Source organism: Colius striatus, chromosome 12, assembly GCF_028858725.1.
Source record: "Colius striatus isolate bColStr4 chromosome 12, bColStr4.1.hap1, whole genome shotgun sequence".
Taxonomy (NCBI): domain Eukaryota; kingdom Metazoa; phylum Chordata; class Aves; order Coliiformes; family Coliidae; genus Colius; species Colius striatus.
In genome coordinates, this window is record NC_084770.1 from 26,810,291 (window position 1) to 26,835,513 (window position 25,223).

Consider the following 25,223-nt stretch of genomic DNA (forward strand, 5'->3'; position numbering starts at 1 on the left):
GTGAGGGACCCTGTGTTGGCAGAGGCCGCAGCTGCTGAGAAGAACCCACAGCAGAGGAGTTTAAGGGCTGTGTCCTGGGGAAGGGACCCTGTATGGGAGCAGGGGAAGAGTGCCAGGAGTTGTCCCCATCTGAGCAGAGAGAAGTGGCAGAGACCATCAGGCAGAGACTGACCACATCCCCCATTCCCTACCCTCCCATGCTGTTGAAGTGGGGAAGAGGTAGAGATATGGGGAGCAGTGAGCTGAGCCTGAGAAGAAAGGAGGGATGAGGGAGGGAGATCTTAAAGTGCTGGTTGTAATTTTTCTCATCATCCTGCTCTGTTGCTTTTTGTTTGTTCTCTTTCTTATAGGTAGTAGAACAAACTTTCCTTACTTTCCTCTCTTAAGTCGAGTAGTGGAGTCTGTTTTGTAGTTGGCAATGAGCCCTCCCTGCCCTTGGCTTGATCCACAAGGTCCCCTTGGTTATCTTTTATCCTCCCATCTCTGGGGCTTCTGCCATCCTGAGGAGGATATGAGCAGGAGACTGTTGTGGTGCTTTGTTGCTGGCTGGACAAAACCACAGCATGCATCTTTGCCAAAAACAGCCTGACAGCAGAGGTCTCAGTAGCACTCCCTGCCCCAGCTCTTAACAGAGGAGGATGCCCACAGATCCCTCTGCCTGGGCTGCAGAGTGCTGCTCCTTGTCCCCACACTTAGCAGGGCTGCCACTGCCTCAGGCTCCCACTCAGCTGTCTCTGAAATCCTCCTCTACCTAGAAGAAGTCTCATCTCCATCCGTGTGATTGACTTGTGCACCATGTTCTTGCCTCAGGACTTAGATGATAAAAGCTGCCTAACAAAACACTTCTTTCTGTATCACACAGGGCTCATTTGTTGCCTTTTCATAAACTTTTTCTCACATTACATGGATGGGAAAGCGTGAGGTTTGAATGCTTTGTTCTGATAAAGCATCGCTTTCGGGTTTTCTTCTCTGTGTGTGAAGGTTTTATTGTGGTTCAGAGAGTAAACTAAAAGAAACAGACAGACAGGAGGCTCTTGCCAGGATCTGAGTGATGGAGCAGGGCTCTGTACCTGCATCAGTGAAGCTTCACCTGGCTTCTAATCCCAGAATTTCAGTCTGTGCATGTGGCAGCTGGTGTGTGGTTGCAACAGCCTGGGGAAGCAGGATGTAACCAGGGAAGTGAAGCATCACTTTGGAAGTGATGTACATGAGAGGTGCTGAGGGACGTGGTTTAGCAGTGGGCTTGGTAGTGTAAGGTGAGTGGTTGGACTCAATGATCTTAAAGGTGTTTTCCAACCAAAAGGATTCTATGATTCTGTGTAGACTGTGTCTGAAGAGTTTCTTTCTTAACTTAGGGCTTACTTGAAATTGTAATTCACTTTTTGTTCTGTAGGATGTATTTACAGTCACAGGTGCCTGGGAAAATGCTTGTTCATGTGTGCAAGATGTTTTAAAAGTTCAATAGAGAGCAGAGATGGAGAAACAATCCACAGTGCAATAAAAGTATAGTCACAGCAGCTATTACAGGGATATAACATACAAAGGTATTCCTTTCATTCCACTGTTATGGAAAGGTTTAAGTTTGTGCTTTTGTGAGCCACAGACACTGTGTCCTCAGCCTAAAGCACGTTTTCATGCTTCCACCACCTCTGACTCATCCACAGCTGAAAAACACCTAAGGAAGAAAAAAGGACAAGAAAAGTAAATGTTTGTGATGAGCTCAGTGTGCATGTGAAGTCATTGTCAGCTAAAGCAGCTGCTCACCACTTCCTTTCCTGCAGTCAAATGAGTTTAGGCAAAGGGCAATAGGGTATTTTCTGAACTGCAAATGCAGAGAGCATGTTATGGAGAGACTCCATGAAGAGACCCCTGTGTTGTGGAGCCCATGCTGGGATCTGTCTGTGCAGAACTCACTGCGAGCCCTAGCCCCGACTTGGCTAAGTTTAATTCAATAGTTAACAAGAGTTTTAACCACAAGGAAGATGAGATACTATTTGCTGAACTTTAACCCAAATCCTTCTTGTAGGAGGTGCCCTTAGTAGCGGTACAAAATGGTCCAACACTGACGAACTGGCACTTGGCTCTTCTCCCAGGTGCAGGGTGGACTCTGCAGACCCTTTAGCAAAGTCCAGGAGTTCTAGTCCTGCACAGTTATATCTGTAGTGCAACATTTGTAATTCCTTGTGTCTCTAATTGGTGTGTTTTCTGGAGAGGGATTCTCCAGCTTGCCTGGTTATTTGCCTGTGCTGAGTAGGAAAGGATTTGGTACTTGCTGTGAGGAGCAGCAAGGGTTTGCAGGGTTTGGAGCATTCTCACACACGTGTTGGCTGGTTCTGCATGCTCAGAGATGATAATGCTGTAGAAGTGGCATTATGGATCTTTCATGGGCCATGAAATATCCATATTGAGTAAAATAGCTGTTTTATAAGAGTTGTTTGCTTCAGGAAACATAAATAAATGGCACTGGTTTGTATAGCTTCATATGGAAACCTTCCCTTCCTTGTGTAGGGCAGCCTGTTTTTAACACCATCAAGCATCTTCTGTGGTCAGACTATCAGAATGGTTACACATTTGGATCATATAGACAGGGCTGCACACGGAGCTTCTTTTCAGCTGTGAGCAACATCACCATGCTCAAGGATTTCTACCTGTTTAAAAGGGTGAGATCCAGCAGTGCACAAGCTGAAGGTTATTCAGGCATTTACTGCTATGGTGGATGTGCTTGGGAAAGAGAGAAAGCCTGTGTCCAGTGTTGGGAACATTCTACTTATCATTTTAATTTCTTGCTAAGGATTTATGTGCCCAACTGTATGAGAGCCATGAATGTCAATTCCTCTGCAGGAGAAGCAGTTCAGTTTTCTCTCTTTGCCTGGTGTATTTATTAAGTCAAATTTGTGCACATTCCAGTAGTATTAAATCCTTCTCTTTGCAACAGGAAAAGTCATCTATATTCTAAAAATACTTAAGTAGTTTTATTTTATTCTGTTATTTTAGTAGGTAAGATTGCTTCCTATCAGCAAGAATTTAAGTAGCCCAGCTTAGAGTAGATTGCCCTTGTAAATTATATCCTCTTAGAGGAAATCAGAACTAATAAAAGAGCTTTAGATAGGGAACAGGCTAATAATGTCACCAACCTTATGATTCCAAGTATGGAAATTGTCTTATAATCTGAAATTCATGATGTTTAACATTCATGATACCGTTGGACTGGTTAATGAGAAACAGCATAATTGACTTTCCATAATGAGCCATCTACCCCAAAATAACATATTGAGGGGAAAATTCTCTGTTGGCCATCTAAAGAATTTTTTTAAACACCATTTTGCATGCTCTTAAAAATAAGAAACTTAACCTCAGAAAGATGGCTTTTTAAAACATGGATAAAAAGTAACTGGCACTGTGAGGGAATGTGTCATTGTGGCCAGGAAAAGCAGACAGCAAATGTTGGCAGCTCTCAATCTAAATGTCAGACTTGACCTCAGGAGCTGCAATACCTCTCCCCCAGTCATAGTAAGTGCTATTTGAATTAAAATGGCACTGTTGTTTTTCATGGTGGCTTCATTTATAGTGCTGGTGTGGAGTCTATATATATGCAGTGTCCTTGCAGTGGCTCAGTGTAACAGGGACTTCTGCCCCACTGGCACATCTGTGCCTTGTGCTGTGCTGGATCAGGTCTGCACCAGCAACTGGAGTATCAGGGTGTTTGCTGCAGCCAGTGTTTCTGTGAGATAGCTGAAATTCTCACTGGTGAGTCTGTGAACAGTGAAATGCTTCAGCTGCATGTGTGGTGAATCTGAGGAACCAGAGGCCCTTGGGAAAAGCAGCTTTCCTGGGGTGATGCACAACCCTGTGGGCTCACACTGGGCAAAGACAGAATCAACAGCGAAAAAAGCACTTGGGTACTCTATAGCAGTTTTTGTTTCAGCTATGTTTTAGAGTGTTTATAACACTACATCTGGTGGTTGCCCATTTCAGGATTCAACTGTTGGCCCACGTGTCTCCATAAAACTACTCCTAAGTTAAATACTTACTCCTAAACTAGTTATCAGTCTACAAAAGTTACTGGAAAGATCTAGTACTCTCCTCATACAAAGAGTTTGAGCCTGGAGACCTCTAGCAGAGTTGTAGGAGTCTCCATTACCTTGACCCAACATGCCAAGTGCTATGCACAGAGCAGGAAGCTTTTCCTACCCTACACAGCAAGTAAAGGGTGTATTCAGAAGGCAGGGGGACTGTAATAAGGCTAGCACACTTTAGAGCCATTTGGTACACACAAAGATGCTTTATAGGCATTTAGATTTGCAAATTGATGTTGTTGAATAATCTTGTAGTCCTTCCCCTCTGCCCTCGTGAGACCACATCTGGGATATTGTGTCCAGTTCTGGGCCCCTCAGTTCCAGAAGGACAGGGAGCTGCTGGAGAGAGTTCAGTGCAGGGCCACTGAGATGATGGAGTGGAGCATCTCCCTTGTGATGAAAGGCTGAGGGAGCTGGGGCTCTGTATCTTGCAGAAGAGGAGCCTGAGGGGTGAGCTCATTTGTGTTTACAAATACATCAAGGGTGGGTGTGAGGAGGCTGGAGCCAGGCTGTGCTCAGTGATGGCCAATGACAGGACAAGGGGCAACAGGGATAAGCTGCAGCAGAAGAGGTTCCAAAGAAACACAAGGAGGAATTTCTTCCCTGTTCAGTGAGGGAGCACTGGCAGGGGCTGCCCAGATGGGCTGTGGAGTCTCCTTCTCTGGAGACATTCCAAACCCAGCTGGATGAGTCCCTGTGTGCCCTGCTCTAGGTGGTGCTGCTCTGGCAGGGGGTTGCACTGGATGAGCTTTGAGGTCCCTTCCAGCCCTTGAGATTCTGTGAAATGAGTATTGACACCTTGGTCCTGCTCATGCTGAGGCTGACACAGATCCAAGGAGAATCACTTTTTCCCAAAAAGCAAGTTTTAAGCCTGGGTAAGGTCTGCCTCCAGTAGGCTGGAACCTCACCACCTTAGAAGAATTCATACACTTTAAGATTAGTACTGCTGTTCACTAATCCATTTTGGAAGTGTTATACTAAATGCCTCTGAAATGCTGTGGGTTTGTTCCATTACCTTTTATTCAGTTGCTGAATTCACTGTTCCCATGCTGCTGAAGTTAGCTGAAAGTGAATCCCATGAACACCTTTTGCACCAAGTTCCGTTGCTGGCCAGCTAATGTCTGCAGGGCCACTAGGAGAAGTTAGGAAAATGCTGCTTGAAGTCCAAATAACTTCAGGCATTGCTCCAGTAGTCTCCAAAGTCGTGCCCATCCAGACTGGTTTCCCTCACTGGCACTGTGCAGCCTTGCCATACTACTGTATAGGCAGCATGAAAGAGGATTTCAGCAAAATTGTGTATCTGAAGGAAATTCTCAGCATACCAGCCAGTAGCACTCTCAAATGCTCTGCTTTTTATGCAGCCATATTCAGCAGTGGCCTGGTGATTATACTGAAATGAAATGTTCTGCTTAAGTTATTTTGTCTTTGAAATAGTCCCCGACTGGAAACCCTGGGGGGAAAATGAGCAGATCATTTTCTCCTATTTCAAACCACATAAGCACCAAGAAAAATAGTATGATTCGTTTATTTTGGAGTATGTTGATTAACTAGCAATTAAAGCTTTATAGTATTTTCTTTCTGGAACAACAAAGGCCAGTTTAATGCTTTTACTTCAGCTTCGGCTCATTGGACTGGCTTCATACCTGGTACAGGCAGATAAATGCTCTGAAAGCATATGAAGTAGCTGCATGCAGCTGGACATGGCCCACTTAGCTCAAAAATATGATGGACGTTCACAGGAGGAACTTTCATTCATTCACAGCATCTGGTTTTGGTACATTCAACCCAGCCAAGCCATGAAATTGAAATTAAATGACTTCTGATGGGTAATATTGGAAGAATGAAAGCAAGGTAGGAGGAAGGGAAATGTCTGCATGGCAGAAGAGGCTCTTAGTGAAGACAAGGTGTGTAAAATACCTTTAAATTGTTTCCCATAAGTGACCTGACATATTGGAAGATGAACTTGGAACTATTTGATTCACCCAAAGTGCATTTCACCTGCTCTTTAGAGTCTAGATCGCATCTCTGTAACATTTGTGGCGTTGTCACGTAAGTTCTCCCTGCACAGGCTCTGAGGCCAGCTGTCAGGTCTCTTAGGTGAGTGACTTGTAAGCATCCCCCACTCTATAGCATGCTCTCCACCACCCATGCTGTGCTCCCCTGTGCCACCATCTTCTTGTTCCCCAGTGCTCTCCCAGCACCCCTCTGAACTCTCATAGCGACTGCTCTCCTGCGCTTGGTCCTGCGTCAGCCCATGAGGATGTAGGGTGGCAAAATAGAGTGAGCAGGACAAAAAAGATGGATGAAGAATATGAGCATTATGCAGAAGCAGAATGAAAACAGCAGCTGGAAACAGGCCATGGTTTCTAGCCTGACTGAGAGCTCTGCCCTCACCTTGAAGTGTGAGCAAGGGAAAGGTGGGCTTTGTGTGTGTGGCTGTTGAGAAATGTCAGGAGGCAGAGTAGAGTGGTTCAGTGTTGTTTCCTACTTTGAGGTCCATGGTGGTCTCTACACTTGATGGAAAATCTTGGTGCAGCTTCTAAGTCTCTCCACTTTAGCCACATTTGCATTAAGCTTCATTTACTGTGCAGCCATGATTTTCCCAATGCAGAAGGGTAGATACACAGTACAAATATACACGTTATAGTGTAATAGACATCATGTGTAATACAGTAGATAATTTATTGTGACTGTAACATATACATGTGGTATATACATGTGCTGTGTCCATGTTCCATAGTTATATATACAATAGACTTCAAGTATTGGGGTTTGGAAGGCAGAAGTTGTTCCCATCTGCTCAGGCAGTTAGCCACTGAAAACAGCAGGGCTCTGGCATGTTTATAGTGAAGCTGGTGACCTCCTTTCTGAGTCATGTGGAAGGACAAGCTCTCTTCAGACACACCTACACATATGTAGTGTCCTCAGCCCATTTCCCAGGCTGAGCTGCTGTGTCTGTGGGAGGACTGGACTCTTCTTAGAGGACCATCTGTGTGCTAAGGGCTGTGGAAACACCACTCAGCTTGCAGGCTGCTATTTCTGCTCTGCAGAAGTTGTCACAGCTCAGGGTGACATCACGGTGCTGTGGTTTTCCATTAGTAAAACAGTGATGACCCCTGTGTCTGAGAGCTTGTTTTCAAGATGTTGGTAATAGGATCAGAGGTGAGAGTACAGTGGCAGGTCATTGTCTCAAACAGTCTGCTTGGGGTACCCCAAAACCAAATGGGGAGCTCATGCCCTTCCACTTTCCCTGTGCTTGCTGGATGCCAAGCACCAGTTCACAGCCCAGTTCACAGCCCACTGTCACAGCAGAGAATCATTACCCTGCTGTCAGCACATTCCTCCTCTTGTGGCCAAGCTCTTGGCAAGGCACTGGCATCAGTGCAAGCTTGAAATGAATACCTTGCTTGCTGTCTGTTGGAACAAGGGGAAAAAGAGGATAAAAGTACAGAAGTGCTAATAAAGCTGTTATAGAATGGTTTCAGCTGCAAGAGACCTTTAAGCTCCTGGAGTGCAGCCTCTGTCCCAGCCCTATCAACCACTAGACCATTGCCCTCAGTGCAACATCCACCCAGCTCTGAAACCCCTCCAGGGACGGCGACTCCAGCAGCTCCCTGGGCAGCCCCTTCCAATGCCCAACAACCCTGTCAGCAAAGAAATTCCTCCTCACATCCAGCCTGAACCTCCCCTGGTGCAACTTGAGGCTGTTTCCTCTTCTTCCATTGCTTGTCACTAGGGAGAACAACCCTCACCTTGCTCCAGCTGCCTTTCAGGTAGTTGTAGAGAGTGATAAGGTCTCCCCTGAGCCTTCTTTTCTCCAGACTAAACAGCCCCAGATCCCTCAGCCCTTCCTCACAGATGTGCTCCAAATCATTACTAGCTTGGTAGCAGCCTCTGGATCCTCTCCATGTCCTTCTTGTAGAGAGGGGCCCAAAACTGGACACAGTATTCGAGATGTGGCCTCACCAAAGCTGAGTCCAGGGGAGTGATCACCTCCCTGCTCCTGCTGACAACACTGTTCCTGATCCAGGCCAGGATGCCCTTGTAGCCTTATTCACATAAATATGGATATATTAGTTTCCAAAAGGTTTTTCTACTTCTTAACTGCAGAGTTAAATAGTTGTGTACATCTAGTAATGTTGCTAGAGCTGTTGGCACCTTGCTACATAGGCACTGGACACTGAATGGAAGTTGTTGTTATGTAGGTCTAGATAACTACTTTCTCCTTCCTCCTTGTAGCTCTTCCAGGTTCAGTTCAGGTACAGTATCAGGTGTCTCCTCGCTGTACCTGTGAGCTCCCAGGAAAGAGCAAAGGTCCAGCAGCTGTGCAGGTAGCAACAGGGCTCCCAGCACAGAAAGCAAAGGCTGCTCATGCCCCTAGTCAGTTCCAGGGGGAGGATGCAGAAGGCCTGAAAATCTCAGCAGCAGCTGTAGCCCCCGTCACAGTCCTTCCCAGCCCTGAAAGCCCAGGCCAGGCTCTGTGCTAGTGTCAGATGGGATAGCTGAAGGCTGAGCCATTAGGCAGCTTGCACAGGGTGAATCAGTGCTAGTGGCAGGAAGCACATCTGTGGGCTGCTCCCTCTTCTAGTGCTGAGCTTGTTGCAGAGAACAAGTGCTTCATTTGATTTCTCTAAATACCTCATTGCTTCTAATGATAAACTGCACTTAGCCAGCACTTTCTCTGCTCCTGAACCAAGCTGTGTGCAGCTGTTGTTTCCTGTTTATGCTCAGTCACCAAATTAGTCACCTTCACAGATTTTCTTCTCAACAGTTTCACTGTTGTTTTTATAACCAGCTTGCTAATGCTTCTGTGATTGTAGGAAAAGGATTTATTGAACATTCATCTATCTGGGCTTACAAGTATCTGCCTCAGGTTGGCTGGGGACTTGCTGCCACGCAGCTCTCAGGTCGACTCCCGCTCACTCCCATCTGTAGTGAGTGCTGGGGGTGCTCTCCTCAAATCTCCATACTCCTTTTCCTCCCTTCCTCAAAGCACTGTGGAAGCAGAATACTGCAGGTGAAAACATTGGCTGTTCTGCCTCTGTGTATGCAGCCCTCTGGGTGAGTCTGGGCTGTACTGGAAATGTTGTCATGTATAATGAACGATGAAGAGGTGTCGGGACAGGAGAGGATGGCCGTGTTTCCATAACGTGTTGAGTTTTCCCTCTTTGCAAAGATGTGTTGCTGTTTTGGAGGTTTCTGTGGTGTTTTGGGTTTGGTTTTGTTTTTCCTGAGTGCATGGGAATACACAATTTATTTTTTTCTAGGTTAGTGGGTAAGATGCCATGCAAATTGTTCCTGCAAACACGCTTGCTTTCCTTGTCCAGGAACAGCATGCCTTTTCATGTCTAAATTTAGCCTTCTCATAAACATAGCCAGTTCCTAAACCCAGTATCTTTCCCTTTACACAGCCATATATGCCAGAAACCAGGCCAGAGAAAGCAATTCCATTTACCACAGTGTTTCTCTAGCCTGACTATTTTTGGAGGTGTTTTCAAAGGCAAATGCACAGCAAGCAGCAGCCGTTTCAGTCACACACATTAACATCGAGTTCCCTGATGTTAGCTGGGGAATGAATTCTTACAGCACATCACTTTTACTGTCATACCTGCAATGAGGGGTTTAACTGATGCCTATAGCTGAAATCAAAATACTGCATGCTTCATTTGAGGGAAGAGGGGAAAAAAGTGGGTGGGATTTAAATGAGAAATAAATCTAGCTCAAACTTTGAACAGACTTCATCTTGGTACACGTGTTACACAACATTAATCCCCCAGCACAGCCCCTTACGCCCGAGCCGCTCCGCAAGGCCTGACAGGGCTTGGTCATCTTCCAGGGGTAGTGGGCACCTTGCCAGAGTGGCTTTCTGTGTGAATGCAGCACATTCAACAAGGCCAAGGGCTGGGTCCTGCACTTGGGCCACAACAACCCCAGGCAGTGCTACAGGCTGGGGCAGAGGGGCTGGAAAGCTGCCCAGAGGGAAGGGACCTGGGGGGTTGGCAACAGTGGCTGAACGGGAGCCAGCAGCGTGCCCAGGGGGGCAAGAAGGACAAGGGCATCCTGGCTGGAATCAGAAACAGTGTGGCCAGCAGGGCCAAGGAAGTGATTGTCTCCTTGTACTTGGTGCTGGTGAGGCCTCTCCTCATATACTGTGTTCAGTGTTGGGCCCCTCACTACAGGAAAGACACTGAGATGCTGGAGCGTGGCCAGAGATGGGCAACGAAGCTGGTGAAGGGTCTAGAGAACAAGTCTGATGTCTTATGAAGAGTGGCTGAGGGAGCTGAGGTTTTGAGCCTGGAGAAGAGGAGGCTGAAGGAGACATGAGCACTCTCTGCAACCACCTGAAAGAGAATCGTAGTGAGGTGGGGGATCAGTCTCTTCTCTCCAGAAAAGAATGACAGGACAAGAGGAAATGGGCTCAGGTTGTGCCAGGGGAGGTTTGGATTGGACATTAGGAAGAACTCTTTCACCAGGAGGTTTATTAAGCGTTGGCAGGGGCTGCCCAGGGAGGTGATGGAGTCCCCATCCCTGGAGATGTTCAAAAGACACACAGATGAGGCACTGAGGGTTGTGGTTTAGTTTAGTGATGGGCTCAGCAGTGTGAGTAGTTTGGACTCGATCTTAGAGGTCTTTTCCGACCATAATGATTCTGTGCTAACCTGATGCTCATGTGTGCCTAATGAAATGGGCTTTTTCTGATGTGATTAAATACCTGCATGGTTACAAAAGAGAGACCAGTACAGAGAAGAGATCAGCTAATGAGATTGGATGTGACTGGAAAGACAAGGGTGTATTATGTGTATAAGTATCAGCTGTCTGGAGAAAAGATGGGGAAAAGGCATGCTACTGATGTTAGGAAAGGCACCCAGGGAGGGGACCCCTCCTTCCTCTTGACTTAAGGGAAAAGTCACCTCCTTGTGCACGTCAGCATTGCCCAGGCTCTGTCCACACTTCCCAGCTCCAGCAGCACCAGGCAGACGTGGGTCTGGTGGATCTGCTGTGAGGATCAAGCAGCTTCACAGCCAGCTCAGGTGCTTTGCATCACTGCCCACTGCTTCACCAACAGTTAAACCCATGTTCCTCCTGGTTTCTAAGTTGCTGTGAGTGGCAAACTAGCTAGTCATTCACTAGGCCTCACACAAAAGACCAAGGGAACACCTCGAGTCCCATGGGTGCATCTAACCTTGACTCCTAAGAACTAACCTAAAACTATATTCCACAAGGCAGTGTTGTGCTAACTATGGGTTTCATCACCTAACATGTCAGCAAGCAGTTGTGTATCTCATCTGTCACACTATTTATGCTCAATCAGAGGCTATTTTGAAAGAGAGTCATCTCAAGTCAAGCTTCTGACAGGCTGCATGAATCTGAGTGAAGCTGAAAGATCCCAGGGCTGGCGGGTGCCTGTGGCTTCAGTGAGCATGTGCCAGTGGTCATGAAACAAGGGTGAAAATCAGGTGCACGTGAAAGCCACATCCTCTTAAATTCCTCTGTGTTCCTTCATGGTGTTTCAGGAAGCCACCTTGGTTTTTATAGGCTTCAGAATTGTGGGATGGGCTTTATTCTTCATTTGGTAGTGGTTAGAGAAAATGAAGATTTCACTGTGTATGGTTTTACAAGATGGGACTCTCCTTTAGTCTGTTTGTAGGTTTGTTCATACTGACAAATGAGGCTGAACTCCCCTGAATGCTGACAGAAGGAAGGGCCCAAGTGTCCTAAGGTTTTAGGTAGCTCAGGGTTCTTCTGTGTACAAAAGTGAACCAGATCCTTGCAGCTGAATTATGTGGATACTTTGAGAACAGAGGGAATTTATTCTGCATAGCTGCCATGGCAAGGAGAACATCCTTTGTGGGGGATTTCTGGTCCAGCTGTCAGAGGATCCTGTAGTCACCAAGCTGGTGGCTGTAAGCTGAGCTCTGTCCAGATCCTGCTGAATGGCAGCACAGCCTCTGGTGAAATCAGCCAGTCCTCCCAGTTTGGTGCCATCAGGGAATGTGCTGGGGGTCATTCTGTCCCCTCATCCAGGTCATCGATAAATACGTTGAATGAGACAGGCCCCAGAACTCCGTTGAACCCCACTGGCCATAGGCCTCCAACTTCATCTGTTGATCCCCACCCTCTGGGCTCTGTCATTCAGCCAGCTCTCCATCCACCTCACTATCCCCTCATCCAACCCACACTACCTGAGCTTTCTGATGAGGATGTTGTAGGAGACAATGTCAAAGGCCTTGCCTTAAAGACACCCAAATCCCTAGTTGATACATGCAGAGAAAACAAAGGCCAGTCTGTTCAGATATAAAAGGGATAAAGACTTGTGCAAAGTGAGTGATCTGGCTGTAAGACTGTCTGGGGAGTTACTGGGAAAGGAACTGAAGTGGCTCTCACATTTACTTGGGCCAAGCCCGAGTGTGATGCTCTGGTTGGATGCCCCATGTGTCCTGGCTCCACAGGAAAGCTGCTCCTTGGCCGTGGTGGCCATGCAGCTCCTGCTAGTGCTGCCACAGCAGCACCTGTGGGAGTGCAGAGGGCAGCATCAATCTTCTTTTCCAAACTGAAAGGTCTTTGTGAAGAAAATAGCTAACATCAGAATAAGCTGAAGGTCATTTTAAACCAGTAGCAAGAGGCTTCAAAACAAAACCCCTCAAAAAGGGGATAGAACCTCTGAATGTCTGTGCAACTTTAAATGCACTCTGGTTCAGAAGTGCCTCTGGGTCTACTGAGCTCTGAAGAATATCATTAGAAAGGAAAGTAAGCTAGATCATTACTTGAAAAGAAAATTCAACAGGGGCATAAACCCATCATAATTTCAACTATGAAGTCTCTTCTGGGAGAAGAGCAGCTAAGGGATCCCAAAAGCTCAGCAGAGCTTTCATGGACTCTGGGTTTCTTTGTTTTATGAAAAAAAGCCACCCCAAACCAAAACCTGTCTGCCTTATCCTTTCTGTATAACCCAGAGGTGATTAAAGAGTTCCTGTGAAGTATCAAACTGCTGTACTCAGATGACAGAAAGATGTGAATAACTGTATCTTAGAAGAAACATTTGAGCTTTGCCTAGAAAAAAAGAGGAAAGAAAAAAGATGGTGAACCTGTGTTTCTTAAAGAGAAGAAAAAAGTCTATTTAATCATTCCCTGGAAATGAGATCCCTGCTCTAACAATTAATTCATAAAGCTGCCAAGGACTTCCAGGCCTGTGGGAGTCAGGCTGGCATCTGTGATTAATGCTAACTGCAGGAATGTGGCTGGCTTTCCAAAGAACCAGCCGTAGGGGAGGCATCAGAAACTACTTAACCCTGCCCAAGTGGGCTTTGTCAAGAGACCCCCTCTGAACAGATAACAAGAGGAAAATGTTAATTTCACAGCAGTTCAACAGGTAATGCTGAATGCCTCTTGGGGTGCTTTTTACTTCAGCAGAGGAAAAGCGTTGGATATGATTGAAGGGCACTCTCTGTGATAGAGCTCTGAAGTGATTCAGAGATGTTCAGTGAGTTGATGCGAAAGGAATGACCCACAGCTTCTGTGCTTGATTGTTCTGGGTAGCTGCAAGTAGGGGGAAAAGGACAGAGCTAATCATCTGCCCTTGTTTTCTCTTTACAAGTCTTCACTGGAAGATCCAATAATATCAGGATACCCAGGCTTTGTCAGAGACCCAGCTGGAAGCCTGGCTGGGCTGGGATCAATAGCCTGAGTGCAGAGCTTGGCTGGAGGAGTCAAGCTCTCCCACCAGGAAGAAGGGAGGGCAGGCAAAGGGCCTGGAGTCGTGGCTCTCATCTCGTTAGGAGGGAAACGGCAGTTCAGTTTAATGAGGGAGAGAGGCACTTTTCTGATGTAACTGTAAGTAGACTGAGGGTGCTTTTATTCAATATCTTTGTTTAGTGACTTTTATAAACACATGTACCTATACTGTCCGTCCTTGGGCATTTGGGCTTTTTTATCTTAACGTGGATTATTGTCACTTAAGATTAAATAGAAGCTAGATTTTCTTTGGTATGGCAAATCCATAAGCTGTGAGGAGGGGAGGGGCAGTTTAAGAAGTTTAGCAGGTGCTCCACCTTCCCAGCACAGCCCAGGGGGATACATCCCATGGTAATCCAAAGGATAATGCCAGAGCAGGCTCCCATTTCAGCTGCACAGACCAGGGTGCTCGTGCCTCTGGAGGTGGAGAAGCATCACTCAGTGACTGCTGGGGACACTGAAGTCCCCCTGCCATGCAGGAAGGTGTTGGGCTACATGTACCAGCCTTCAGGCTCTCAGGGAGTGTTTCACAGAATCACAGAATCTCAAGGGCTGGGAGGGACCTGGAAAGCTCATCCAGTGCCACCCCCCTGCCAGAGCAGCACCACCTAGAGCAGGGCACACAGGAGCTCACCCAGGTGGGTTTGAATGTCTCCAGAGAAGGAGACTCCACAGCCCATCTGGGCAGTCCCTGCCAGTGCTCCCTCACTGAACAGGGAAGAAATTCCTCCTTGGAACCTCCTCTTGTGTTCCAGCTTGTCCCCATTGCCCCTTGTCCTGTCATTGGCCATCACTGAGCACAGCCTGGCTCTGTCCTCCTCACACCCACCCTTGATGTAGTTGTAAACGTGACTGCAGCACTTGATGACAGCATTAGAACAGTTCAGCCTTTGGTGCTACACCTGACAGTCTTTGGTAATATAACAGAAAGAAGGAAAAGCCAGGTTTGCAAACAGGCTGTGCAGCAAAAGTAGAGAGGCTCCTGCTTGCTGCAGTGTGGCCTCCAGCTGGGAAGGGCTTGTGAAGGAAGCACGACTCCTCAGTTAGTGCTTCTGCACAACATTTCCATCCTTGAAGATCAACAGCTTATGGTTTGTGTTTACACCCTTTGTGTGGGCAAATATCACTCTCAGATGAACATCACTCACTAAGGTGTCTCTCAGCACCAGAGGCACATCCCCTCCTGGCACTTCTTGAGCAGAAGACGTACGGCCTCTGGGTTTTTTTGAGAGAAGGGGCTGTGTGGAGTTGTAGAGGCAAACTAAAGGGAAAAGCCCACTGTAAGGAGTGGTGGGAATTTCTGTCTCTTGTTTCCAAAACCAGAAGTGACTTGCTTTCCTTCATTTACTTCAATGCCATGTCACACCTTGACAGAAAAGAGGAGCTCATCTCAGAGGAGACACCAGTCTGTCCAGGGAGCCTGGCACAGAGGGTCCAGTACAGCACAGGGGGAGGCAGCTGAATTGTGACCTTGAGCAGATGAAGGAGGCCAGAAATGTGAGAAGAGCATGGCCAGAGCTGGGAAAGAGAAGCACAGTGTTAATTAAGAAGTACAAAGTGCAAGCCCAGGAGGGGTGCTGGATGGGCTGCCAGGCGTTTTAGGTCAGAGCTTTCATTTTCAGTGTGTCTGCCAATGTCCCCACACCAGTTTGTGCTTCCCTTTCCACACAAAGGCTTTAATTCTGTGTTTTTCCTGACTAATAAAGGCATCTTCTTTTAAAACAGACTATCCTGGGTCACCACAGATGCTGGCAGGTTGTGTAACTCCCCAGGGGAATGAAGTCTTCAAAGAGACTCGGCGTGTTTCTGGGTTCCCTATGGAGGGAGCAGCAGCAGACCAAAGGCATTTAAGGGTGAAACACAAGGTCCCAACAGACCCTGGCCATGGCAGGAGATCTGGCAGGGCTTGGCACATATTGTTTGTGCAGTTGAGTGCTTCATGTGAAGAGATTCATTTTCTTAACTCAAACACTAAGTAATTTGAGAAACCATCTAGGATTTGGGAGGTTGATACAGATCTGGGTTTATGTTGGCATAAAACAGTATTATGTGTAGTTTTGTGTTTAATACATGTTTAAAATGTCCTGGGATAATGGGCCACTATCCTTTTCAGTCTAACCTAATGAGAATTGGAGGGTTCATAATAAAATTAAGGGAAATGGTGAATTTCTCTTAAAGCAACAGCAAAGAGGCTGTTTTCTAGTGAAGCTCTTCATGTACCTCTGAATTCATGACAGCTAAAGCAATTCTGTTAGCTTGCAGATTAGATTAGAATTGTAACAATGAAATAAAATGCCATCTGGGTAAATGATCCACTACCACAGGTGCTGAAAAACATTCTGGAGTAGAAATGGTCTAGGCATCAAATAATTAAGTTACAATGACAGATGATAGTTTAATAAGGTGATCGTTAGGAGACTTCTGGGTGGGCCTGCAATCCTGAGCACTTCTAACAGCATGGACTGGTGTGTTTGGAAGGAGGCAGAGGAGAGGATTTGAAGTGGGATTTCCATCTGATGGCTGTAAGTTTTGCAGGGAGAGCTCTGTTGTTTGCTTCCCATAGTACACTATATAAAGCTGCAGCGTCTGTCTGTACGTGTTAGGAAGCTTCTTCACACTTGTGGAGTTTCAAATGTGTCTTTTCAAGGGTTGTAAACCAACCAGCTTTATCTCTCCTTTGTTCAGATTTTAATAGATTGAAAGGCCAGTGCATAACAGTTTGGAAACGATTCTGTAAGTACTGAGCACGTGCAAATCGGATTCTTGGTGTCTGAAAGTTGACAGATTGGCCCAGGCTGATCAAAAGAAACCCCATGAAATCAGAGGAAGAGATGCAAATGCATTTGTTATATCCTCAGCAGCACTGAGTTCCCACACTGTATCTCCAGCAAACCTTTCCTCTAAACTAGGTGATCTTGCATTAAAGGAGAGGAAAAAGCAGTTGTTGGCCTTCAGGTAGACAGGAGTGTTTTATCTCCCAGTAGAGGTGTTTGGGTTTAGAGTACAAATCTATTTGCTAGAGGCACTGCAGAACCACCATGCATAGCAGTACACCTGAGATATTTGATATCTAAGCCAATGCATAGGGTCAGATTAGAGGCAAAAGTTGCCACTGTTGCCACTCACTCAGATGTTTTCTGTTTTTCTTAAGATAGTTCACAGAGAACAAGTAGCAGAACAAAAGGGAGAAACTTGGTCTCACAATGCAACCCTCAGCCCATAATGTTTTGGGTTTTTTCCCTTTGAAAAACAAAACAAAAGTGTTTATTCTGGAGTCTCTTCCTTTGTGTTTGTGAAGAAGGACGTGTTCTGCCAGAAGCTGGCTTACCTGAGCAGCAGTGCAGTTGGACAAGTTGAGAGGCAGGCCTGGGAGGTCAATCTGCTTGCATTAGGCTAACACAGTAGCTGTGCTTGCAGCAGGGAATAAATCACTTGCTGAAGAGCCAGTTCAGGTTTAGAAGCTCATTGTTTCCCATTGTGATGCAAACCAAGAAAGGACAGGTTGCAGCAGAGGCAGCCTCACTGCCATAAATTAAACCTAACTGGTTTGGGGTTTGCAGTTGCTCTCCTGGCCAGTCAGTGGAAGATGGGAATGAGTTGGAGATGCCACAGAAAGTCTAAGTCATGGTAGAATCAGGTGTCAGTGCTGAGCTTTGCTTTCACAGGAAATTTACATTGTCCTGTTGCCTCTCTTGATCTGAATTCAGTAAGCAACACTCTACAACCTTGAACACGAAGGCAAGCATTGCAGCCAGTGGAAAGCCTCTCTGTTAGGTGGCAGGGTAATTATTACTGGTTTTCATGAGCTACATTGATTGGAGTGGAGTGCTTATTAGTTGGTAACTCTAACACACTGTAGTGGTAAGATTCATCAATACAGGTCTCATGGGTGCCGATATGTAACAGCAGGTGCTGCTGTAATTTAGTGAATCATCATCATTTCTATTTAGTGAATCAGTTGCCATCACTGTTACTGTTTAATTTGTTAGTGCCTCACCCAGCAGTGTGTGAGGAATGAGGCTGCAAACACATTTGCAGTAAATATGATATAAATACCATGACTCCTGCTATTCAGTACAGCCCATATGTTAGCTGTTGATAACTATGATTCTTCTCTAAATACAGCATTGTACCCTGACCTTTAAAAGGATGAGATGTTAAATTGAGAAATGCACCGTGATAAGAATCTCCTGAGAGCAAGTGCAAAGGATCTGAATTTAGGATTGAGCAAGGCAAAAGATTCGTGAAGATCAAGACGTGCTTCTCGTTTTGAGCTCTCGGGACTCGCCCTGGGTGAGACGGGAAATCCTGATCCCGAAGCACGCCTTTGTTCAGGAGCACTGTTCCTCCTGACGTGGGCAAAAACGTCAAGTCTTGGTTTAAGTGTGTTTGGATGGGATTTCAAGAGCTCCCAAGTAAATGATAGTGTGCTCATGCCGAGCTAAGGTTGTGAGCCCCAAGGAGGTACCTGTTGTTAGCAGATTCGGGCTGAGCTCAGGTGCCGTGGCTGCCCACTGCCTTCAGGTGCCACTGCCCTAGGGCTTGGATAGCCTCTGGAGTCTGTTCTCCTGTGGTGTCAACTTAATCCAGAGGAGCTTGTTTATGGTGTTTTGATTCCTACTATTTATTTATGCTTGGATGGAAGAGAAACCATCTCTTTGCTAGACTGTGTGGCTCCTGAGCACACATCACCTTTGTAGTTACCTGTTTGGTTACAGCAGAGGTGAAAGATGCTTCAGCCTTGCTGTCCTTGATGTCACACTGCCCAAGATACCAGCAGCTTCCCCCAGAATGAAGGTTTCCTCGGGATATACAGCTTTTTTTCTGCCAAGCCTTCAATTTATGGAGACAATATCATCTTCTCTGCATGAGTCAATAGTGTCTCCTGCCTGTAAGCCCTTCTGCAAAAGAAACCACTGTAGTAATGACACACACACACAAATACACGTCACCTCTGGTTGGGGTGTATGCTCTCCTATTTGGACTGAGAACTCCCAGTTAAAATCATCCTTGCTGCCCTTTAGGAGGGGGTCTCTTATGTCTGGCAGTAGGAGAAGTGCCCACCCAGCATCCTGTCTTCAGTCAGTGGGAGGGAACTTTGGGTTCTTTCCCAAGAAATCTGGTTTCCCTTCCTTCCATCCCCTGTCCCTCACAGCTGCTTCTCCCAGAGAACTGTTGCAACAGATATTAACACAATACCACTGTCATTTTTCAAGTGAGCTGTTCATAGTGCCTAATATCACAGCATTTTGGCATCATTAAACAGTACTCAATTGGAATTAAAAACACCTTCCTTGGCTTAAAATGTCACCATTGAAGAGTCCAAAAAAGATGCTGAATTGTCTGATTCTGATTGATTCAGTTAAAAATGCTCCCTTCCCAGTATGCCTTCTCAGATGTAAGCTTGCTGGTATAACTATATGAAGCTCAGCTGGGTTGGGGAGTGGAAATCTCCCATTTGCTTCTTTTTCTGCCCTCTAGGCAAAATTCACAACATACAATATGGAAATGCTGGTTCCAGTGACATGTTTTATACCACGATCCAATCTGGCTATAATTTTAATATAAGCATCACATTAGCAAGTGTTTCATCTCCCTAAAATATCTCCTTAGGGTTCTTTTCTAATGCAGTTCCTTAAAGCTTTCACAACAGTTCAAGTATGTATGATTTCTTCCTTTTCCCAGTCTCTCCTCCTCCTGTCATCCTCCTCAGCTTGGCAACGTTTCCTTGGCCCTTTGGTGACCGAACTTTTCTCACTGGTATGAAATTACAGCTCAGTCTGATTTCTTCCAATCCACGGGAGGCAGGAAGAAACCTCACATATCATGACTAAGTGACATTTAGCACATTGAATATAATCAGTTTCAGCTCTTTTTGAGCAGGCACTGGTAGATTTAAGAAGTCAACACAGTAGGAAGTGTCTTACCCACAACAGTCTGCCTACTCAGAAACATCAAGTTGGACTTTATTTAATCTATAGCTCCTTTAAAGTGACAGGGTTGGTAAATGGGATACTCGCTTGCAGGCCTGTTTCTGGAAAGCCTCTTGCTGGTTCTGCTCTGTGGCACTGCAGATCTGGGTAAGTGGGATTGCAGGGCTAATGTTATTACTGGCAGCTCTCACACCTCCAAGGAACTACCGTGGGCTGTGCTTTCAGGACACCCTTAACAATCCCTCCTGTGCCCCAGAGGCACCGATCAATACCTGACTTTCTCTTGCTGGTGTCCTCTGCAAAAGATGTTGGCAGTGGCTCTTACAGCAGGTGCTCATTAAGAAAACACAGGGTTTCCTTGCTCAGCTCTCTATTCACACAGCATTTTGTGGTCTGCATAATTCCTTTTGCTTAACATTTTCCAGGAGAGCAAATGAGATTGTAGCATCAGGGAAACGTGCGTGTGTAAATTCACCCCGGAGACCTGACTGTCAGCTCACCCCAGCTCAGGCAGTCGAGCTGTATTTATGATTTATTGTTCACATGCTTATGTGTACATGACCTTTTGTAGAAGTAAAATGTACAGAAAATTCAATGAAGCTGTTTTGAGGGGGAGTACAAGATAATGGATGAGGAGAATGGCTTAGGAGAAGGAGGAAAGGAAGGCACTAGGATCAAAATCTTCCTCTGTTTCAGAGTTTCCACAGCAGTCACATCCTCAAATAAGTCAGGCCACATACTTCTTTTAACTATACTGGTTTCAGGCAACTGAGGACTACTGATGGACTCCTACAATGGCAACTTGTGTAGTTAGAGGATCAGAACAATTGAAGGGATGGGACAGAGCTGTCTCCCAGTCGCATGTTGAATTGTGGAGCGGTACAGGAGTATACTCCCAAGAAGCAGTGTATGCAGATGATAAAGGTTGACTACTGGCACTAGTAGTGTGAAAGAGCAGAAAGCACATGAGAAGGCAGAAAAGAACTGTTTCCTTCAGATGGCATCAGCACAGTCATTTAGGACGTGCCTGTTACAATACATGGTACAAAATGCGCAGTAATGTTTTTCATGAGTCACATATTGATAAATGCACATCTCTGTGGGTCTGCATGCTTAGTACTGGAACAAAAACAATAGAAGCTTGATAAGTCAGGCATCAACTCTGCTTTATTTGGCCTCTCCTTCAAAGGAGCTGCCATTATCTAGTCTTGTTTGAAGGCCAGACAAAGTGAACTGCAGGCCATGGAAAATGCTGATCAGGATGATCCCTGATGAACGTGTTCATACGTGTTTATATGGTCACGTTTGGTTCTCTTAAAGTGTATTTTGTTTGAGTGAGATGGATGATCTAGATTCCTCAGTATAACCTTCCTTTTTTCTTCTTTATTTACCTCTGTTACCCACAGGTTTTATTAGCACTAATAATTCATTTGCATCTGTAGCATGCATTGAAAATCATAGGGAGCCTGGTAAGAATTCATTAGGAAACCCCATTAGAAGCATCTTTTAATGACTCCCCCTTTGGCAAGCTAATGCTTTGGGTTTTTTTTCAGTTGACTTGTTATGAATGTGTTTTTAACCAGAGTATTACACTGCACTAAATCAAACCCCATATAAAAACTTAGACTTATCACAATGATGAAATGATGACCATCAATCAAACACAGTCGTGTCCTGGAGTGAAACCAGGGGATTTCCTTTGTGCTTTGCTTTGGGTTTGACAAAACCTGTCTTCCATGAGAATATTAGCTGTCATTAATTGTACTTACTACTTTAAAGCTTCATTAGATGTGTTGCTTGCAGTCTTGCAGGTTGCATAGAAGTAACACATGTCCTATGATCTAACTTGGGGTCTCAGAGTTGAGAGTGCTGTGCTATAAGATAGATATGCTAGGTGGATTCTCGTCAAAGCAAGTCTTTATTTTGCTGTGGAAAATAGGAATGTTTCATCTTACCTGCCATTATCACCCAAACTCAGAGTATGCCTTCTGCTTTTCTCTCTTAATCTCCTGTCTTTGGTTGCTATACAACTGTATCAGTAACATCTCTTACTCTGCCTTGCCTTTTCTTCTAAATGTGGTACTTGAGAGAGTAGAAACAAAATGTTACAACAGTGACAGTTACCAACAACTAAATACTGTCAAATATATGTATCTTACCATTCCTGCTAGTGGCTTGGGGGTCACTCTGTGTCTTTCAGGTTCCCTGTGTGCGGTCTTTACCTGGCTGGAGGAGATGGGTCATTCTGCCCTTGTCAGACCCCGTCTTTGGGGATGGTTCCTTTGCCTTGGCTGTGTCATCCTGGAGATGTAATTGGGTTTTGTAATCTACACTCCAAGGAACCATGTTGGCTTGTGTCCAGAACCCACGAGCTGTTTTCCTAACAGCAGCAAAGCACTGAAGGGTTTGGAAAAACAACTGTGCCGTTCTTCTTCCATAATCTCTGCTGAACACTGTGTGAGCACAGGTGATAAAGTTTGAGGAACTGATCTGGAGGCACAACTTGACAGTTCTGCAGCCCCCTCTCTCCCTCTGGCACACACAAGTGGGGAGGCTCTGTGGGGGATGCACTGCAAGTGCAGGGACCTGGGGACACTACACTGGCTCTGCCCCAGCAGCAGCAATGCTGACCAACGTGTCACCTGTGCCCAAGTCCTTGGGCAGCTGCTGCTTTGTGCTGGTGTCATTCCCTAGGAAGGTTTGGAGTGTGGGTTTCAAGGCTGTATATTGAGGAACAGTGTAAAACAGGGATGTAGATATTTCAATATACCGTAAGGGATCTGCTGAAAACAGGCTCTCAAGTGCATTTTCTCTTGTTTACTGATCAATAGATACTTCTCTGGCTTACAGTTGTGTCCAATCCTAGCCTTAAGTGGTCACAGATCACTAACCTTTGGGTCATGCTGTGCAGCTCAGCTGTATACCCAAGTGGCCAAAATAAAGAGCGAGGACCTGATCGATGTGGACTCAGCAGCACTGACAACAGGAGTTATGCTTATGCCATTGATTCTGGATGGGTTTTCTCCTAAACTGTTGACCACTGCTAGTTTGGATTTTCCTTGATGAGCTGTTTCAGGTACCTTGCCAGGAGAAGGGTGTGTAAAACAACTCATTACTTCTGTTATTAACGCTGTGGCACTAATTGCGGCGGCAATGTTGGTGGGAAGGAGGAAATACTGCTACAGCTCATGAGCTTCAGCTCCAGCCCATTCAGGGCTCAAGAAATCCAAATAAAGTAGCTCTGTCTTCAGAGCTTGATCCAGCTGCTTTTTCATGAGTAGGGTGTTCAGTCAGGTGAGGTTTTCATGTGAAAGGTCCCCAAAACATTGTCAAGGGAGTTGTCAGCGTCTAGTCATACACAAAACCCTTTCTTTTTCATATTGACACATTGAAGAATTATCCTTGCTGCCTGTTTCAGGAAAGTAGCTCTCCCTAGACATGCTGGGCAGACAATGAACAGTGGGACAAACTCCATTCCCCAGAGTAAATCAGAGGCCTGAGCCAGGTCCTGGCTTCAAATGGCCTTCTGTGGGGCCACCTTCAGAGCTGTACAAGGCATCTAAGAAAACTAAGCTCTTAGTGTATCCCTGACCCCCAATACTGTAAATATTTCATGATGCAAGTATCCTCTCTTCTAAAGTTTAGTTATACAGGAATCACTGAAACTGGCTCTTATGTTCTAAGTTGTGATTCCTGGAGATTCCAGAATGAAGTCCCAGCTTTGCCTGAGGAACTGTAGAGCCAGTTCATTGCAGGTAGTTAACAGGATAGGTTGCCTTAACAAAGCAGGTGATCTTCCACCTTGGCTCTGTCTAGTGTTAAATTAAGATGGTGATATATGCAAACCAGAAGCATGTCCTTTGTAATATTAAGTGTAAATCACAGTATTCTCTGCCTCTAGATATTAGTGGGACTAATTTAAAAGGAAGACGAGGGAACTGCTAATTTAAGTGAAATCTTAAAAAAGAGCAGTCAATGTTTGATCTTTCATTAAGCATTTTGCCACTTGTGCTAGAGAAACAGCTGGTGGTTTTTAAAGGAGACATTTGCCACTTTGCAGTGGAAAAATAGATCTGACTGAGATGGTATGTCCAGCAAGATGTGATAGGAGCAGTCGTGGTTGGGAGTCAGGGGTGAAACTTGATTCTCAGCCTAGCACAATTAACAAAGGATTTTCTTTTCCACCCATGTCTATGCAATTTCTTTGTGTGGTTCTGTTTAAAAGCTTTGTTTGTGTTCCCAAATGGGGTAGAGTGTAATTAAGTGCAGAGGATGGAAATGACCTCTGATTGCACCTTATTCTGTTGGTTTATATTCCAGTGCAGCAGTGAGAAACCCGTTAATATGGTGTGTTTCACACCTCATTGCTGACCATATTAAAAGTTCTTATCCTCTCTAATTCCTCAGTAAATATTACTGTACAGTATTCACTAGTATCTGTCTATTTCATTTACTTTCCCCTTTCTTCTTTGTATTCCATTTTATTCCCTTTCTCCTATGGTGATTGTAATCAAAGCCAAATCCAGTTGTTTTAATGATCAGTTTTTATTAGTCCTCCAGGCAAACTGCACCACAGGGATATGTCAGTGGAGCACACTATTATTATGCCTCTACAGAAATGATTAATTTAACCTTTTTGCATATAGCAAGAATTAAAACCATAATAAATCAGGAGAGGTTTATTATCCCAAGTGATGTATGTAGCCTATTAGACATTTTGTTTGCTTTAGTTGTACAGTACTTGTCAAGTTTCCTTAAAAATCATCATTTATGGTCCTGATCCAAAGGCTGCTAAAGCTGATCTGTAAGTTGCTGTGTTAGTCTCGTGGCTGACTGAGCTCAGCTGCTCCCATGTGAAACTCAGCAAAACATGAAGTGAAACACAGAGTTCCCTTAGACTTGAGGCTGAGATTGCAGGGAATGGGGATTTTCTTAATGACAACCCTCTGCTAGGTTTTTTTAAACTCAATTAATATAAAAGCCCCAATCCCCATGTTAATACTATACATATTAGGGGCTACTTGTTCCTCAGATCTCTGCTGTGAAGTGTGCTGTGGGCAAAGCTGTTTGGCCACATGGCTGTAATGATGTCTTTACTGTCCCTGCAAAATGTGGGAGCTTTAGTCACGGACCTCAGCACTGGACAAACACCAAGTGAAAAGCTGGTCCCTGCTCCAAAACCCATGTTTACTCAACTGTAGTAACTCCTGTTCCAGCAAACAGTGCCTGCTGCAAGAGAGGCAGAGGACAAGGGCTTGTACGTGGCCCCACTGCCAAGACCCGAAGCCATGCTGGTGTTTACGAGGCCTTTGAGGCTCAAGCTGGGCCCTGGGCAAGAGGCGGCCTCCTGGGCCAGTGGCTTCGTTCCAAGGGAATTACTTTGACAAACAGAGACTTGTCATTCAATTAAAACAATCAGTGGGTAAATAGAATAAATATGTTGCATCTCACATGAATAAACCCCGTCCTTCCCTGAGTCACA

General features: G+C 45.5%; 1 protein-coding gene across 1 annotated transcript in view; it reads left to right on the forward strand.

The window, feature by feature from the left end:
* The window catches only part of LOC104558822 (glypican-5), a 350,414-nt gene that overhangs the window by 286,997 nt on the left and 38,194 nt on the right, over positions 1 to 25,223 (forward strand). The window lies entirely within an intron of this gene.